The sequence below is a fragment of the Ambystoma mexicanum genome, chromosome 9 (genome assembly GCF_040938575.1).
Source record: "Ambystoma mexicanum isolate Mex_15411 chromosome 9, UKY_AmexF1_1, whole genome shotgun sequence".
NCBI lineage: Eukaryota > Metazoa > Chordata > Amphibia > Caudata > Ambystomatidae > Ambystoma > Ambystoma mexicanum.
The window spans coordinates 1,497,984,384-1,498,001,537 of NC_090931.1; the positions used below are offsets into that span (position 1 = coordinate 1,497,984,384).

At 42.4% G+C, this 17,154-nt stretch overlaps 1 long non-coding RNA gene across 1 annotated transcript in view; it reads right to left on the reverse strand.

The window, feature by feature from the left end:
- Nucleotides 1–232: 232 nt before the first annotated feature.
- The window catches only part of LOC138489304 (uncharacterized), a 57,447-nt gene continuing 40,525 nt past the window's right edge, over nt 233–17,154 (reverse strand). The window contains exon 2 of the long non-coding RNA XR_011274775.1: nt 233–5,367. This is a non-coding gene — a long non-coding RNA (uncharacterized lncRNA). The remainder of the gene's footprint in view (nt 5,368–17,154) is intronic.

Consider the following 17,154-nt stretch of genomic DNA (forward strand, 5'->3'; position numbering starts at 1 on the left):
CATTTTTCAACTCATGTCAATCAACAAAAAGTGTCTTCGACTTGCATTCTTCCGACATGGTCCCTTTCATACATCTCACTAATTAAACGGAGAGCTTGCATGCGGGTACTCAGCAAGCAAACTATTTTCACTGAAAACCCTCAGAAGTAGGGTCCAACATGTAATACTCAAATTATGAAATAAACTGGATATGGAGCCATGGAGCCCCAATGATGTATCCTGCAAGGTACAATTCAATTACATTCTTTATTTCAGAGCTAGAAGTCAAACACCACTCCAGAATTATTTTTAGCAATAATTTCATTCAACCCATACATTATTTTAGTCTATATATTAGGAATATACTATATTTCTCATCAGAATTCCATAACGGTACAGGCTTCCCGTATTAGTACCAGTACATTCCTTTCCTCTAATTCCTACCAGTCAGGAAAAGTCACAATCACCCATTGGAGTCTTCCCTCACTGATTGTGCAAGGTTTTGCTACTCTCTTTTTTCCACCTCGATTAAAAACTAATTATTCTTCCCTCGGAAGGTCATTTAAAGAGCCCCATACAAGTCTTCTGATCTTCAACACTGCACATATTAATCTTAAAAATGTAATAGTTTGTCACGCACACCCACAATGATCAAAACAAGGGAAGTTAATAAACCTCTACCTGGGTGAAACGTGAGGCGCATGAAGGGCAAGAAAACCAAATCAGGTAATGGAAGCGATGCAGCCATGGTTGATTGTCTCAGGAAGCGTACATTTTGTGAAGAGCAATAGCAATACTGGGAGCAGAGCCGTACACTAATCAGTAAAAAAGTTTTCTACCAATATGTACAGCATTCTCCAAACATCTATTGATCAGTGACTAGCTACGAGGTTTAAAAGGGACCCCCCCGACCCCCATGTTAAATCATTTCTGAATCTATCCTGGGGGGCAGAGGAATCCCTGCAAGAAACCAACATTTAATCCATCGTCATTACAGTGTGGGCGGTCATTAATATCCATCCTCTATGTTGGGGGTGTAGATGTATCTAATAATCTACCTGCTTCGCTAAATCATCACTTTAAATAAGACTATCCTTCCATCAGTGCCTAAAAGATAGCCATGACAGAGCACATTTTAGGCTCAAGAAATCCCCAAATAGCACTATTACTAGCAATAAGTGTTATTTAGTGCATCTACCTAGTCTTTCTCTAGTCTAGATCGTCAACACAGCTGAGATGAGATTCCCGAACCACACCAATATCATTGTGTTGCCTCCATCTTTGTTGGACTATTTAGTCCATAAATGTTCCAAGGGCTTAACTTGATCAGCTTTCTCACACTGCCCATATTATCACGAGTAGTTCAGAAATGAAGAAGCAAAGTAGCAAATGGGAAACGAACAAAGGGCAGTACATTCAAAGCACAAAACTGGTTACTAAAAAATATTGTTCATGACCAGCAACCCCCAGAAAGGCCATCTTGTAACTCCCCACCCCCAGCCAAAAATCCCACTTCCTAAAACCATCCTCCCTTATTTAAAATTGCTTTAATGGCGAACATCATTGAATGCCCATCAGAAAACATTGTACCATGTCAAAGACCTTAAAATGCACAACAGAATAAAAATACAGCAAGAGGTACATTTGCTGCTATAAAGGTTGTCAAAAGAAACGGAGCATTCGACAAAATAGTACACAGTTGATTAAATGGGAGGCATCCAGAGTTTGGATGAATTAAGCACTTCAATATACACTATGACGATCAACTGTTATGCAACGCTCCGATCCATGGCAATCGCTATTCTCACTCAATGTTCTTTTCATACCCTTCAAACAGATGCTCTCATGGTGCCCACGTGACAAAATCAGGTAATCAAAGTGTCTATAGAAAGAACGTTTCAGAAACAGTCTCTCTGGCTTGCATAGATGGCTCCTCCAATCCCATCCCGGAAGCTCCGCCTCGGAACCTGCTCTTGCTAGAGCACATTTTTCTGCAGAACTTCACAGTGAATGGGGTAAGGAGCAGAAGCATGCGTCCGTTCATGCCAGGAGCTGCAAAACCATGCAATGTGCAGTGCATGGGTCTCATGTGCTATGACACGGAAACAGAATCCGAATGCAAGTATGAGCCATTAGTCATGGTTTTCATTGTCCAGCTTTCATACCAAGAGTCTGCCATTCAAGGCACATTATAATCAATGTACAAAATAAAAAAAATAATTTTAAAAAAAAGAAATCAAAAACGGAAAGTATTCTAAAATCATACAAAAGTATCCAATAAGAATTTAGGAAAATTGCTGCAGACCAAGACGATAAAAACAAAGTGATTGATTGTTTTTTACAAGGAGTGGAGAGCCTCATTTCGAAGTTGAAAGACTAGGTCTGTACATTGTCTGGACCGCCACATTATGTCAGTAATTTCCCTGGAAACATTTAGGAATTCGTTTGAGGAATTTGCCATTGAGCATCTAGATTAGAAGTCACATCAATGCCGCACACTACACGTGCACTGTATTTCTCCAATGTTCCAAAGGTTTTCCTCAGTGTGCTTTTAGACCAGTCATATAAAATGCTTTAATAGGCAAGCCGTTCTTCAATCAGGCTATGGATGCGTTTGGCACTTGAACCAGTGCTCCTGCACAGTTTGTTCCAGCCCTAGGGTGGTGGGCACATGATCGGCATCTACTGGTTTCCAGTTCAGGGCCATTTTGAGTTCTACTGGAATTTCCTCTGCTGTATATGCTATCCCTTATCTGAAAGATTTGGATCTTTGGAAGTAGTAGGTTAGCATGCCGATTAGTTATACAGCACCCTCAAATTGGAGGAATGGTTTTTCTTCCTTGTGCACTTGTGCATAACAGTAACATTTATTTTCACTGCAACTCATGAAATTCCAGGCTCCTTTATCGGTTTCTTCTGCTATGAAGTGAGACAGATAATACAATGTACGCTTTTCTGTAGTTCATGCACAGGTCATGTTTTTGGGGTTAGTGTCTCCATTTCTGGGTTTGCGTTGGATTCTGTGTGTTCTCTCATACTTTCAGACCATTGATGTTGTACTGAAGCCGTCCTGATATTCAATGTACTGAACAGATTAGATTTTGGCCACTCTGTGCTCTCAAACATCAGGTTTTGTGTGTAGCTTTTCTGACAACCTACAAGGAGTAGAAGGTAATGGTGGGGAAGAGAATACAGGAAGGGAGGGACAAAGAACAGTGGTCGTGTATCATATTGTGGAAATCTTGGAGAAGTCTGTAGCAAAGGCACCATCTGAAAGGGAGGAAGGCCGACTGAAGGGTTTGATTCACCTCAGCGGGTGGGATAAGAGCAGAGGGAAAGGTTGTGTGGTACAAGGCCTTTGTAGAGCACATGGCATTGGATAGCGCAAGGAGTGATTCCTTGAAGAAAGAAAGGAGATGGCAAAACATGGAATACCATTTACTGGCTTATAGGCACATTACAGGCTCAAATTGTCAGCTAGCTGGGAAGATTGAGTGCAAGGACATTAAAGAGCAAGCAGGATAGTGATCCTTGAATGAGGCCGTTGGTCCAGAGTGAACGCCATGTAAGTCCATTCAACGAAACCTAACAGAGAACGGTGTATGAGAGAGTGGCAAGGAGTCTGGGTTTCATTGATGTTTGAGAACAGAGATGAGGGGGTGCAGATTGTCAGCTGGATAAGCAAGCCGTCATGAAAGGATTCATAGAGGAAGCAGTAGAATTGGAGGAGAGGAGTAGTTTAAGGGATTTACTGGGTTAAGGCTGGTTGCAAAGGGCAACAAACATACCATAAGCAAAATTACCATTGTAAAGCTTGCCAAGTTCAGGTGGTTAACGGTTCCCATAAAAACTGAAAGCACCTCAGAGGGACAAAATAAACTGGTACACCCAAGTCAGCGTAAAACTAGTTAAGACTATCAGATGGAATATAACTAATAAGTCATCTTTGCCATCAGCTTTCAGGGCCTTCACATATTTTTCTGCAAAATATGTCTCATTTAAATAAGACTCTCCGCTATCCTGTGCCTCCCGTTTCTTTTTGCATTCAAATAAGACTACGTATTTTTCTTTAACTGAAACATTTGCAATATCCAGTGTACTGATAAGAATAATCCTCCTCCTCCTCCTCCTCCTCCTCTCCCCCAATATGTGTAATGTCATGGAGAGTTGGAGTCATCTTTTCTGACGTTCTCTGTACTAATGGGGCTGTGGTGTATTCGAACATGTCGCATTAGGTTGCATTTCTTAATGAATCCTTTCTGACATTCCGTGCACTGATAAGGTCTTTCTCCTGTGTGTAGTCTCTCATGATCAATAAGAATTCTTTTTTCACTGAAGCATTTTAGACATTCAGCACACTGAAATGGTTTAATGCCAGTGTGCCTTCTCTCATGCTTTTCAAGAGCCTGTTTACAAGAGAAGCTTTTCTGGCATTCAGTGCACGGATAGGGATTTTCTCCCATGTGTATTCTCTCATGGATACCAAGGTAACTTTTCGTACTGAATCTTTTCTGGCATTCAGTGCACTGATACGGTCTTTCGCCAGTATGTTTCCTCATATGTAGTTTAAGGAAAGTATTCCTACTGAAGCTTTTCTCACATTCAGGGCACTGAAATGGTTTTTCTCCTGTGTGGGTTCTTGTATGATGATTAAGAACATTTTTTGTACTGTAGTGTTTTGGACATATAGGGCACTGAAAGCGTCTTTCTCGAGCGAGCATCTCCATGTCTGGTTTTGCTATGGGCTCATCCAATAGAAAAAGGAAAGAACATTCTTAAGTGAGCGCCTGCATGGACACAGCTTGGGCGGAATCTCTCCGAGTGGTAGGTGCTCTTGCTAATGCTTGCATTAGGTTTCACCACAAAGAGAGCCTCTACCTGACCCCACACACACTTTACTTGTTAAATCATACCATGCCCATTACCGGCAATGCAATCTTCCAATGTGATGTCTTATGTGGAGTGATGCTGGAAGCTTTTTATGAAACAAGCACCAATAGCATTTCTCATTTGCATCGGTAGATTTCACACATATCTGGAGGGGGGGGGGGCGGTTCAAGCATGCTCAATTTCAGGCATCCGGAAACAAAATAATAGTCCCGTTCCTCTGTTAAGACTGGCACTCGTATATGGTTTATCGGTGTGCTTCGCTTTATTAGTCACAATTGGCTGTTGTATGATGAAAATGTGAAATTCAATAACTCATTTTAAACTACAGTTTTTCTGTGCTCCTTCTTCCCAATCGCTTCATTAAAACTCATCTGGCCCCTGGTTTCCTTTTCTGGTCTGTGCAGCTTACTTGCTTTCTTCCACAGAAGACTATATGTGCATTTCATGCACACATTACTTAATCATCATCATCATCGTCTTATGGTATTTTCCAGTCACCTGTAAAATTAGAAAAAAAACATCATCTTTATTTGCACTTGGAAATTTATGAACCGAAAGCCAGCATTCTTTAAATTAATTCTGATAATTTAATAAACATGGTTACTTTTTTACCAAGTGGCAGGACTTTGAAGCAACGCACGAAGAGAGGGTTTAAGAACAGCAAAAAGGAACACTAATTAAGCAGTACAACAACAAAAAAGTTACATTTACTTCAACACTGACAAAAATATCAGCCACCAATTTTTTTTAAGATTCAATTAATTTTAGAATTTTAGGCCTCGTCATCCTATCTTTCAGTCAACAACTCACATAGAGCCCCCTGGCACCAGTGGACACCTAAAGATAGTCATAAGGAAAGTTACTCTGGTTTAATCAAGGTGTAGGACTCCCGAGTTACGAACAGTGAAACTCAAGACTGTAAACTGTATTGAAATCCATCATTTTAGAGCAGTCCATTAGTGTACCTAGTTATATTACTCCACTTAGTATTTATTGCATTTGTTGACAGTGCCGGTACAGGATTGTTAAACACAGAAAAAAGTGTCAGGAAAGTCTCAAGGCGTGATCCTAGCCATATTTGTTGAACAGAGTTTTGAACTTTTTTTCTGAAGGTAATGTACAAGGTCTATTTTTTACGTGGGGCAGTAAAGCACTCCACAAGGTGGGTACAATGGCAGGGAAGCTAGCTCCGCCTGCTCTCCTTGTGAATCTGGGTGTGTTCACGTAGGCATTGCGGTGTCAATTTTTTTTTTTAGGCTGGTTTTGGACAGCCAGTGGGCATCTCTCCTCGCTTGAGAGATGGCGTCTGTTCAATTCAAGCCTCAGACCACCCACAAAGGTCATTGTTTTGGATCCATTGGTTCTTGGATGATGTGCCGGAGAGGATGGCATTACGGTAGTCCAGTTTGCGACCTATGATGCGTCTACCTAGGGTAAGGCAATTGGCAGGGGACAGAAATGTTCTGATGAGGTTGATCAGCTTAGTGGAGTCAGCTGCCAAGGAGGCAAGGGCTTTAACATGTGTGTTTAACGTGTGTGCATGGAGAGTTCAGAGTCAAGGTGAACGCCCAAGGTTTTCACAGGTCTGGAGACAGCAATAGTGTTGCCATTGATGGAAAAGGATAGGAACGACGGGTGCAGATGTTTGAGACGAGCAGGGTAGCCCACAATCAGAAGCTTTGTTTTATTATCATTTAGGCATAGATGATGTTGAGCCATCCAAGCCTGGAGGATGATGTACACACGGTTAATGTTGGCGGAGTCAACAGCGTAGTTTCCAGTGAGCCTAACCAGGATTTGGGCATCATAGGATATTTTGAGATTGTTATGGTGGTCAAACAGGGACTTAGTCTATATATTGTAGAGCGTCAGGGGGAGAGGATCCAAGCATTCCTTCTCGACCTATGTTCCCTCTCTACCCCAGTCTCCCATCCTCTTCAGGAGATTTGCTGGACTGCCCCAGAAATGTAATCGGTCTGTATCCCTAATTGCCATCCGTGGCCTCCTACAAAGTATGCTGCAGATCCCACCACCACTGTATCATGGTTGGAGTCCAGAAATTAGGAGTAGGGAGAGTCTCTGCCTGTGTGTGATCCCTCACACCACCTCCCTAAACCTTCACTAAGATTGGCCATTATAGGAGTAGACGGTAGAGTCAACTCGTACCAGCCATAGGTTTGCTAGGAGTCACATGGCTCGCCCGCACGGGTATACGGAAAGCCAGCGCATAAAAGCAAATCACACCTTTGCCAGTTCACTAGGACGCCATGCAAGATGGTACCTGCCACCCAAGTTAAGAGACTGAGCAATTTCTGGTTGTTGTACCCAAGAACCCTGATCCCATCTGGCGCTGGTTGGCACGAACCTCTTCCCCCAACTTGTTCTGGTTGCTTTAGCACCACACCCACGGCTGGTCCAAGTTGCCTCTACCTCTGCCATCCTCATTGCCAAGTCCCACCTCAACCATTCTTCACTTCCGTGAATATTGACAAAGTTACTCACCGTAGGGATTACCTTACTCCTAGTCCATAGTCTCCTTTCCTCCATACTTATGGGACATTCTGTCCATTGGGACCAGAGCACTTTTAAAGGATCAAAAAAAGTAACTTTTTTGTCCTTTTAGGTTTACATAGAGCCCCTGCACATGACCGTAGCTCTGCCTTCCTGAGCTCTGACCCGCACATCACCCTTCAGTCCTTCTCTATCGTCAGGACCATTTACCAACAATAGAGGATACTTATTAGAGGGGACGGCGGGCAGGCGTATGGAGGAAAGGGGTCTATGGACTAGGAGTAAGGGAGCCACTACGGTGAGTAACTGTCATACTCCTATGTCCCTTCCCTTTTCATCCATACTTGTTGAACATTCCCAAGCACTGACCACAGGAACGGGTGGATGGAAAATTCCTTATTGGAACACATTTTTAAGAACTGCCTGGCCGAATTGGGCATCAGCCCGAGACCTCAGGTCAAGACGGTAATGGCTGTAAAAAGCTGATGGGGAAGCCCACGTAGCAGCCTTGGCTATGGACTCCCAAGGGACTTATTTTTGGAAGGCAACAGCCGCTTTGCCACGAACCAGATGTGCTTTGGGGGCTGAAGGCCTTGAATTTTGTAGGCCTCAAATACATGAATCTATCCATGAAAGATGTCAAGGCGCGTTCCCCTTTTGGGTCTCCAAGCGTAACAAATTGTTGTGGAGAACTTCCAAGTTCACGTGTTCTATTGAGGTAGAACTTCAGAGCACGTCTGACGCCAAGATTGTGTAAAACCCTCTCGCCATCGGAGATCGGGTTCGGGAAGAATACTAGTAAAGATATTGATTGGTTTAAATGGAATTCAGAAACCACTTGGGAAAGAAACAAGGGTGGGGGCGAAGCACAGCCTTATCCTTGTGAAAAGTTAGGAATGGATGTCGAACAATTACTAGCACTATGGGGCATTGCCACTCACCTGCAGTAAGTCTTCTTAACATGTTACATTCCCAGGTCACAGGGGGTGAGGGGAGCTTACATTAGACAGATATTCCAACCCTGTTCTTTGTAGCCTGATGAGGGGTGTCTTGTGGCAGCCCGCCAACTCCACCTTCCAGAATCAGATACCCCTAGAAAAGGTTATGGAGAGGACCTTCCATTAGGGAAGGCAGTATGTGAGTGATTGAGTGACACACAACCACCAACCCCCCGCCCCCACACACACACACACACACACACCCCACTCTCCCTTGCTTTAGAATCGAGACAACAAACTTAACGCAGACATGAACTACATCTGCGATATAGGCGTGGAGGGAAGTGACACAAGGGAAGGAAAAGGCAGTGTAGTCTAATGCAGGGGAATAAAGATGCATGACAATCTCTCCTTCGTGCCTTTTTGATGGTTGCCACGCTGCGCTTGGCATGTCCCCATTTGCGTGAAGGATACTCAACAGAATGACTACCAATTAATCAGCCTCAATTCCCTTCCGTCTACATCCTTCCTTCACTCACTCAATTCTCTCTCCAGGCCCCTTTATCTCCCAGTCATCTTCCGTCTCCCATCACGCTCGCCTTCGTGCATTTCTGTGTCCATAGCTCCATTTCTCCTTCTACTTCTCCAAACATCTGCCCCCTCACTGCTCCCTAGCTTATTCCTTTTCCGCTCTAGCTCCTATCTCCTTTCTTTTATGCCAGACTCCAGTGCCGTCCACTTACTCAGTTGTGTTCTCCCTTCAACACCAACTTCTCTTCCATATACTCCCTCTGTTCTAGTGGGTAACATGCATTTTGTGGGGGCAGCACACAGCGAATGTGGATCACTTTAACCAGCCACTGTCATAATTCCTATTTTTTTTAAATGTTTTATTAACATTTTGTATAGCAGACATTTCCCTGTCACTTTAATTCAAGCACATGTGTCTGCATTCCTTGTTCCCATCCGCTTCCCCAACTTGCCCCGCCCTCCCCCAGTCAGCCTGTGTTGTCCACTTTGCAGTGCTTGGCCATACATTGTTGTCCATACTCATATCCGACCATGGGTTTCCTGGTGAGGGCGACAGGCCTGGTTCACCTGTCTGCTTTATGTCATGTACTGAGGCCCATAGTTCAGCATTACTCTCCAGGAGTTTAAATCTGCATTTTGCTCTGCATGTCCATCGCAAGCTGTTTCTTGCCACACTGAGGTTTCCGCCGGCGACCATTTTTGAAGATCTCATCATCATCATCATCATCATCATCATCATGCCTCCGGGCTCCAATGTGTCTTCCAGTTCATTGCAATCCATGTTTGGTGAGGATATACTCCAGATGTTTCAGTTTGCCAACCTGCCTGCTTCAGTCGTGGGAAGATGCCAAGCAGGCAGGCTTTGGGAGAACGCATGACCAAATGTATGTCTGCCTTGGTTAACATTTGTGCTATGTTGTCCCAGTACTGCTGCATGCTTCCACAGGCCCAAAACATATGGACCATGTCCACATTTCACAAGCCCGTAATTTCGGTCATTTCCGTTCCTCTTCTTTGTTAAAGCTTGCTATTTTCCGAGGGGTTAGGTATGCCCTGTGCGTCACACATAATTGTACTAGTTGGAGTTTTGCGTTCCTAGACACTTATGATACGCTATTGCTCTACTCCAATGTTCCCAACACTTTGTTCTGTATTTACTCCCCTGACACGACTGGCCTTTTCTGCTTTAGTCTTTTGAGCAATGTGGCGTGTAGTAAGTATTGCCCTTTGTGTAATCCCGTTTGTACTTTGAGCGTGAAAAAGTCTACGGGCTGCCTGTCTTGTAACAAGTCTCCTATTGTCACTGCCCCCTGTGGTTCCCAGTATTTTCTCAGCTGTAACACATTTTGCACTACTTCTCCAACTAGCGCTACCAGTGGGATCTGAGGTGAGTAGGGTGTTTTACTCTTTAACAGCCTCCAAACTTTTTGACATATCTTTTTCCCCCTAGTGTCAATAGGAGTGGGGGCCTATCGAGTTCTGTCCATGGTATCCATATCACCTTTTACAGGAAAAAGGGGGTGCATCCGGGCCCTGGCAAAGGAGCATCCCCAGTCTGCTCGTCAGACAACAACACTGTGATAAATTGTAATTGGCAGGCAACAAAATATGCCTTGAGATTGGGCACCTTGATGCCCCCTTGGTTATGTGGTTACTGCAGTTTTGCTAGTGCTAGCCTATGTCTAAAGTTGTGCCATAAGAACGCTAGACACACAGTGTCTAGTTTCCTAAAAAAGATTTGTGGGATATCATACAAGACGTTTGTGAATTATTGTAGGCGTCGTAGGACCAGCATCTTCAGCATTTCAGCCTTGCCCATCAACGAGAGAGGCAGTTTAGCCCAGAACCCGATGACTTATTTACTTTGTCAAACGCCGTCTGTGTGTTTTGTGTGTGTTCTGTTTTGGGGTCGTGATAAATGTCAACCCCCATGTATTTGAAGGTTTCAATCTCTCATCTTACTAGAAGTGTCAATAATGAGTTCACTGTATTTCTTCTGTATCCCACCATGGGGAACATGCATGATTTCTGCTCATTTACTAATGCCCGAGAGATCGCATAACACTCAAGTACGTACAGTATGCATTGCAAATTAGATTCCAGGTGTTGCAGGTATAGGAGCAAGTCATCCACATATAGGAAGATCAGCTTCCATCTGCCATGTACTTTTATACAGAAAAAATAAAAAAGAGGAGACTCCTTGACTCTGCGCCAATTTTTCAAACTTGGTTAAATTTTATTGTATTGGAAGCCCTCGATAACACGTGTTTCGGCTCAGCAGAGCCTAAAGAAACATACTCTCTTTGACAATTAGAACTTAGTATCTCAACATATCTGCAATTTCCAAACTACCACCCATAATGATGGTCCCCAAATACACACCAGTTAGTGAAAAAAAGTATATTCATGAAAATATTGCATAGATAATGTTGACAGAGATTTAGGATGGGTAATGGGGAGGATTGCATAGGTGGTGAGAAATTAATATTCGAATTCAAATGTTCATTTACAAATGAGAAAGGGAAGAAATATAAGTGAGAACAAAACAAAGGAGAAAAGTAAAAAATAAAGGGGAATGTGGAGAGAAAACATTTTTTTGTTAGCAATGCTTTCCAATTGCTGAACCTTTTATTTAGGTTTTGTTCCATTTAGTAAGGGTCAATTACCCAGATTGTTCTAGATATTTTCGCTCATTGTCATGGTAGTGAATTTTGTGTTAGGGCTAAATCCCAGAATTTCCTCCTGCCAATTATATATGGAAAATACGTTAATACCTGTTAAATACCTAAAGCGGTATGATTGCATTTGTATCCATCCGCAGTTCCCATGGTCATTAGCCTTAAGATAATATTACTAGATATAGTTACCTCAATAATTACTAATAACTAGCACTCGTAATTCAGGTTTTATCGTTTTCAAATTATTAGATTAATGCGTATACTATTTTCATGTACCACCTGTGATTCCTACCGTATGGTTTTACTTGTTCAATATTGATAAATATGAAAAATAACTAGATTCAGAATGCGAGGACAGGCTCTTTACTACTCACCTTGAGCTCCTTAGTCTTTCGCATTGGCTGTATGCTGGTTGCCTGGAACGCCGTCGCCATCTTGGAAACATTTGTTATAAAGGTTTCTATGACAACGCGGCGTGCCGGCTTTCAGAGTTATTCTCTGTAAATACGTAACACTTGTGATTAATATATGAATTGTCGATCTTTCCTTACAAACTAAATCTAAATTGTATAGTGATGTGCACTCGTCAACTTGATGCCATAGTAACCTCCACCATTTTGTCTCTCGTTACCATAGCAACTTAATAAGCTCCGATTACAGAGGTTTGTCTGAATCCGCTTCTGTGAGTTAAGACAAGTGACTATATTAGCACGTTATAACCTGGAAGTCCATACTAAATTGATGTGTATGCTATTTTTATGTTCCACACGTGATTTCTACCGTACGATTTTACGTGTTCAATATTAATAAATGTGTTATAGAGTTTCACCTAAATAGATTCAGAATGCGAGGACAAGCTCTTTACTGCTCACCTTGAGCTCCTTAGTCTCTCGCGTTGGCTCTATGCTGGTTGCCTGGAACGCTGTCACCATCTTGGAAACCTTTGTTATAAAGGTTTCCATGACGACGCGGCATGCCAGCTTTCGGAGTTACTCTGTAAGTTGTGTACGGCATTCGCTGCGTGTGTCTAAAAATCTACATAGGCAGTACGAAAAGAGAACTTAGAACGAGGATTCGTGAGCACCTAAGCAAAATTGGGAGTCAAGATCCATCCTTGCCATTGGCAGTACAATGGCAGAACACACATCAAATGGATGATAAGTCTAAGATATGTTTATTGGCCTTCAGCATGTAACCTTGTCCAAATGGGGCGGGTATAGAGTAAAAGCATTGCGACAAGCAGAAGCAAGACTTATTTGCCACTTCAATGCAACTGTAACAGGTTTGAACACAGACAGTGAGATGGCATCGTTCCTCTAGGTGTGATACATGAATGGTTTGATTATGTTTGGGACACGCCAACCAATATTCTGCATAAATAGTATATATGGCTATGGCATTGGACACAGACCAAGAAAGGACATTGAGTCTCTGTGATCTAGTAGATTACCCAACAGGGTCAACTAGATATATACAATGTTATGCACAACATATGTCAATTGTCTTTGTGAATGTGATTTACAACTTTAACCAATGTATTTGGAATGAAATACATATTTGTAAATATTGCTTATGCTCATTATTCGAGTGCGGACAATATTTGTAGTCTTTTGACAGATTGGATTATGTAATTTGGGAATTTCTATGGAGTGAACTAATTGATTGCAAAGCCTGTCTGTACAACCGTGATGTCATTAGTGGTGAAGAGGATGAACACAGGATATGAACTGAAAATGTTACTTGGGGACAAATTAGTGGTTACATCCAAATTAGTCATGTTGCTCAATGAAGAAACCGTAAGTAAATTGATGGTGGGGGTTGCTATGGCATCATATTAACGAGTGCACGGCACTCTACAATGTATAATGTATATTCACTTTGTAAGGAAAGATTTATAATCCATCCATTAATCACAAAAGCTTTACAGACTTACAGAGAGTAACTCCGAAAGCCGGCACGCTGCGTCGTCATGGAAACCTTTAAAACAAAAAGGTTTCCAAGATGGCGACGGCGTTCCAGGCAACCAGCATACAGCCAACGCGAGAGTCTAAGGAGCTCAAGGTGAGCAGTAAAGAGCTTTTCCTCGCATTCTGAATCTATTTAGGTGAAACTCTATAACACATTCATTAATATTGAACACGTAAAATCGTACAGTAGAAATCATGGGTGGAACACAAAAATAGCATACACATTAGTTTAGTGTGGACTTCCAGGTTATAAGACGCTAATATAGTCACTTGTCTTAACTCACAGAAGCGGATTCAGACAAACATCTGTAATCAGAGCTTATTAAGTTGCTATGGCAACACAGTAACAAGAGACAAAATGGTGGAGGTTACTATGGCATGTTGACGAGTGCACAGCACTTTACAATGTATAATATACAATTTAGATGTACTTTATAAGGAAAGATCGACAATTCATATATTAATCAAAAGCGTTACGGATTTACAGAGTGTAACTCTGAAAACCGGCACGCTGCGTCGTCATGGAAACCTTTATAACAAAGGTTTCCAAGATGGCGATCCAGGCAACCAGCATACAGCCAACGCGAAAGAGTAAGGAGCTCAAGGTGAGTAGTAAAGAGCCTGTCCTCGCATTCTGAATCTAGTTACTTCTCATATTTATCAATATTGAACACGTAAAATCGTACAGTAGGAATCACGGATAGAACATGAAAATAGTATACGCATTAATCTAATAATTTGAAAACGATCAGGCAAAATCAGAATTACCTGCTCTAGTTATTCTCAATTACGGAGGTAACTATATCTAGTAATATTAGCTTAAGGCTAAATGACCTAGGGACTGCGGCAGGATACAAATGCAATCATACCACTTTAGGTATTTAACAACAAGTTGTATTAACGTATTTTCTCTATATATAATTGGCAGGAGGAAATTCTGGGATTAACCCCAAGACAAAATTCACTACCACGACAATGAGCAAAAATATCTAGAACAATCTGGGTAAGTGACCCATTACTAAATGGAACAAACCCTAAATAAAAGGTTCAGCACTTGGAAAGCATTGCTAACAAAATGTATTTTTTCTCTCCACTTTCCCCTTTGTTTGTTTTGTTCTCCCTTACCTTTCTCATTTGTAAATGAACATCTGAATTCAAATATTAATTTCTCACCACCTATGCAATCCTCCCCATTACCCATCCTAAATCTGTCAACATTATCTATGCAATATTTTCATGAATATACTTTTTTTCACTAACTGGTATGTATTTGGGGACCATCATTATGGGTGGTAGTTGGAAATTGCAGATATGTAAGTTCCAATTGTCAAAGAGAGTATGTTTCTTTAGCCCAGATTTGATAAAGGCTCTGCTGAGCCGAAACACGTGTTATCAAGGGCTTCCAATACAATAAAATGTAACCAAGTTTGAAAATTGGCGCAGAGTCAAGGAGTCTCCTCTTTTTTCAATTTATCTGTAAGTGGTTAAGAGGTCATACAGCTGACCCCAAGGAATCGCGACAATTGATGTAAACCACATTAATTAATACTGGATTTTCAAGTTACTTAAATAAATAGGAAGAAGGAGTCGCTACAGGACCAGCTGTACCAAAAAAGCCAAACCTCTATGTACTTTTATACAGGTATGCTACCTGGGGTTCTAATGCCAAAATAAACAGCATGGGAGACCATGTACACCCCTGCCTTGTGCCTTTCTCTAGTACCCACTGTACTGAGATTTGGAGGCCCATTTTTACCCTTACTACTGGTGTGCTATATAGCAACCTCGCCCATTTAATATACACAGGTCCCATGCCAAATTCCTTCAGTGTGGCTATGAGCCATGGTGACAGTCAAATGCCTTGATCATGTCTAGCGAGGCTATTGCATATGGATTAGTACTGTCACTCGTGTGATCAATCAGTGATGTGGTGCAATCTACGCAGGTTGCATTTAATATTTCTGTTCGGCACATAGCCGGTCTGGTCCGGATGTATGAGCCTACCTATTATTGGTTTCAGCCTATTGGCCAACAGCGTCGTCACTCCATTTGACTATCAACTGTGCATGATATGATCGTACTCGCGCTTTGTATTCAGCAGTCGTGAATTTGCTGAAAGGTTCTTCTCCTGTAAAAACATAATCTAGTCTAGTGAGTAGGGCTTTTGGGGGTGTATAGTGGGCGTATCCACAAATCTACGGGTGGAGAGCCCTCAATATGTCGGTCATGTTAAAAGCCTGAAACAGGGTGTTCAGGGCTTGGTGCGCGATCTTGTCATCCAACCTTTCTAGCTTCGTATTTAATGTACAATTAAAGTCTCCTGCCCATATTAATGTGCTATTTCTATGTGGTCGGATCAGGGTTGAAGGCCCGGAAGAAGGCTGCGCTATCGTGGTTCGGGGCATAGGTGTTAATGCACAATTGAAACCTGTGTACTGTGATCATCCTACCCTTTATCTCTCACTGTCTTAAGGACCTGGAAGGGGACTGTCTGTGCTATCCACACCAGCACCCCGTTAGCATAGGCAGAGTATGGGGAGCCCAGTGTGGTGCCACTACATTTGCCAACCAGGGTTATCTGCGTCTCCATGAGGTGTGTCTCTTGCAGGAGCGCTATATCCATCTTTTGGCGTTTCAGGTATCTCATAATCCTGTTCCTTTTGATGTAGCTGTTAAGCCCTCTTACATTCCAGGAGGCTATCTTAAGCGCTGCAGCCATATGTAATATTGGTTGTGTTTCAGCATGCTTCACATGACTGGCACGTCTATAATATGGGCAACATAGGCAGAGTTCCCGCTAACCCTACTAACGTCCCTTTCCCTCCTCCCCCCAACTTTTGCCCAGCTCTGTACCTTGTGCTCAGGCATACCCGCTTCTTGGTCTTTTCCCAGTTGTACTGACCTCTGGTGTTTGACTTTCTCTGTGCCAACAGCATTGACATCCTATTCATCACAGAAACATGGCTGGACAACAACTACAACACTCCAAAGCTGCCTCCCAACCTAAATGCCTTCAGGTAAACCGGAAAAATAAAAAAAGGAGGCCTCGCAATAGCATTCAAAGGACACCTGAAAAAAAACACGAATCTCTCAACATCAGCAACTGCGAAACTATGGTCATACATCTATCAGCGAATCCAAAAACTAACATTACATTAATTCTGGTTTACAGACCACCGACATACAATGCAACCTTCGTCGACAACTTCATAGAAGCCATCACCAACACAGCCATAAAGCACGAACATCTAATAATCCTGGGGGACTTCAACATCTGGTTCAAAGAAAAACATGCCAACTCCCAAAACTCACTAATTGGGCAGCTAACAACCATGAAACTACAAAAGTTGGTCAAAGGGGCAACACACTCCGCAGGACACATCTTTGACGCAATCTTCGCCAAGGAAAAAAAACAATCACAGCACCACCGATACAAATACTGTGGAGTGACCATCTCATCATCCCATTCTTGATCACACTACCAACTCAAGTCCGCATCCAGCCCCCCAAGCTCACAACCATCACAAAAAGAAACTGGAAAACAGTCAAAGCAAGTGATCTAATGGAACAACTGGAAATGACCAAACCCTCAACTACAAAACTGGAGCTAGCTGACCTAGACGGGAAAGCGGAGCTACTCAACCAATAGATTGCTGATAC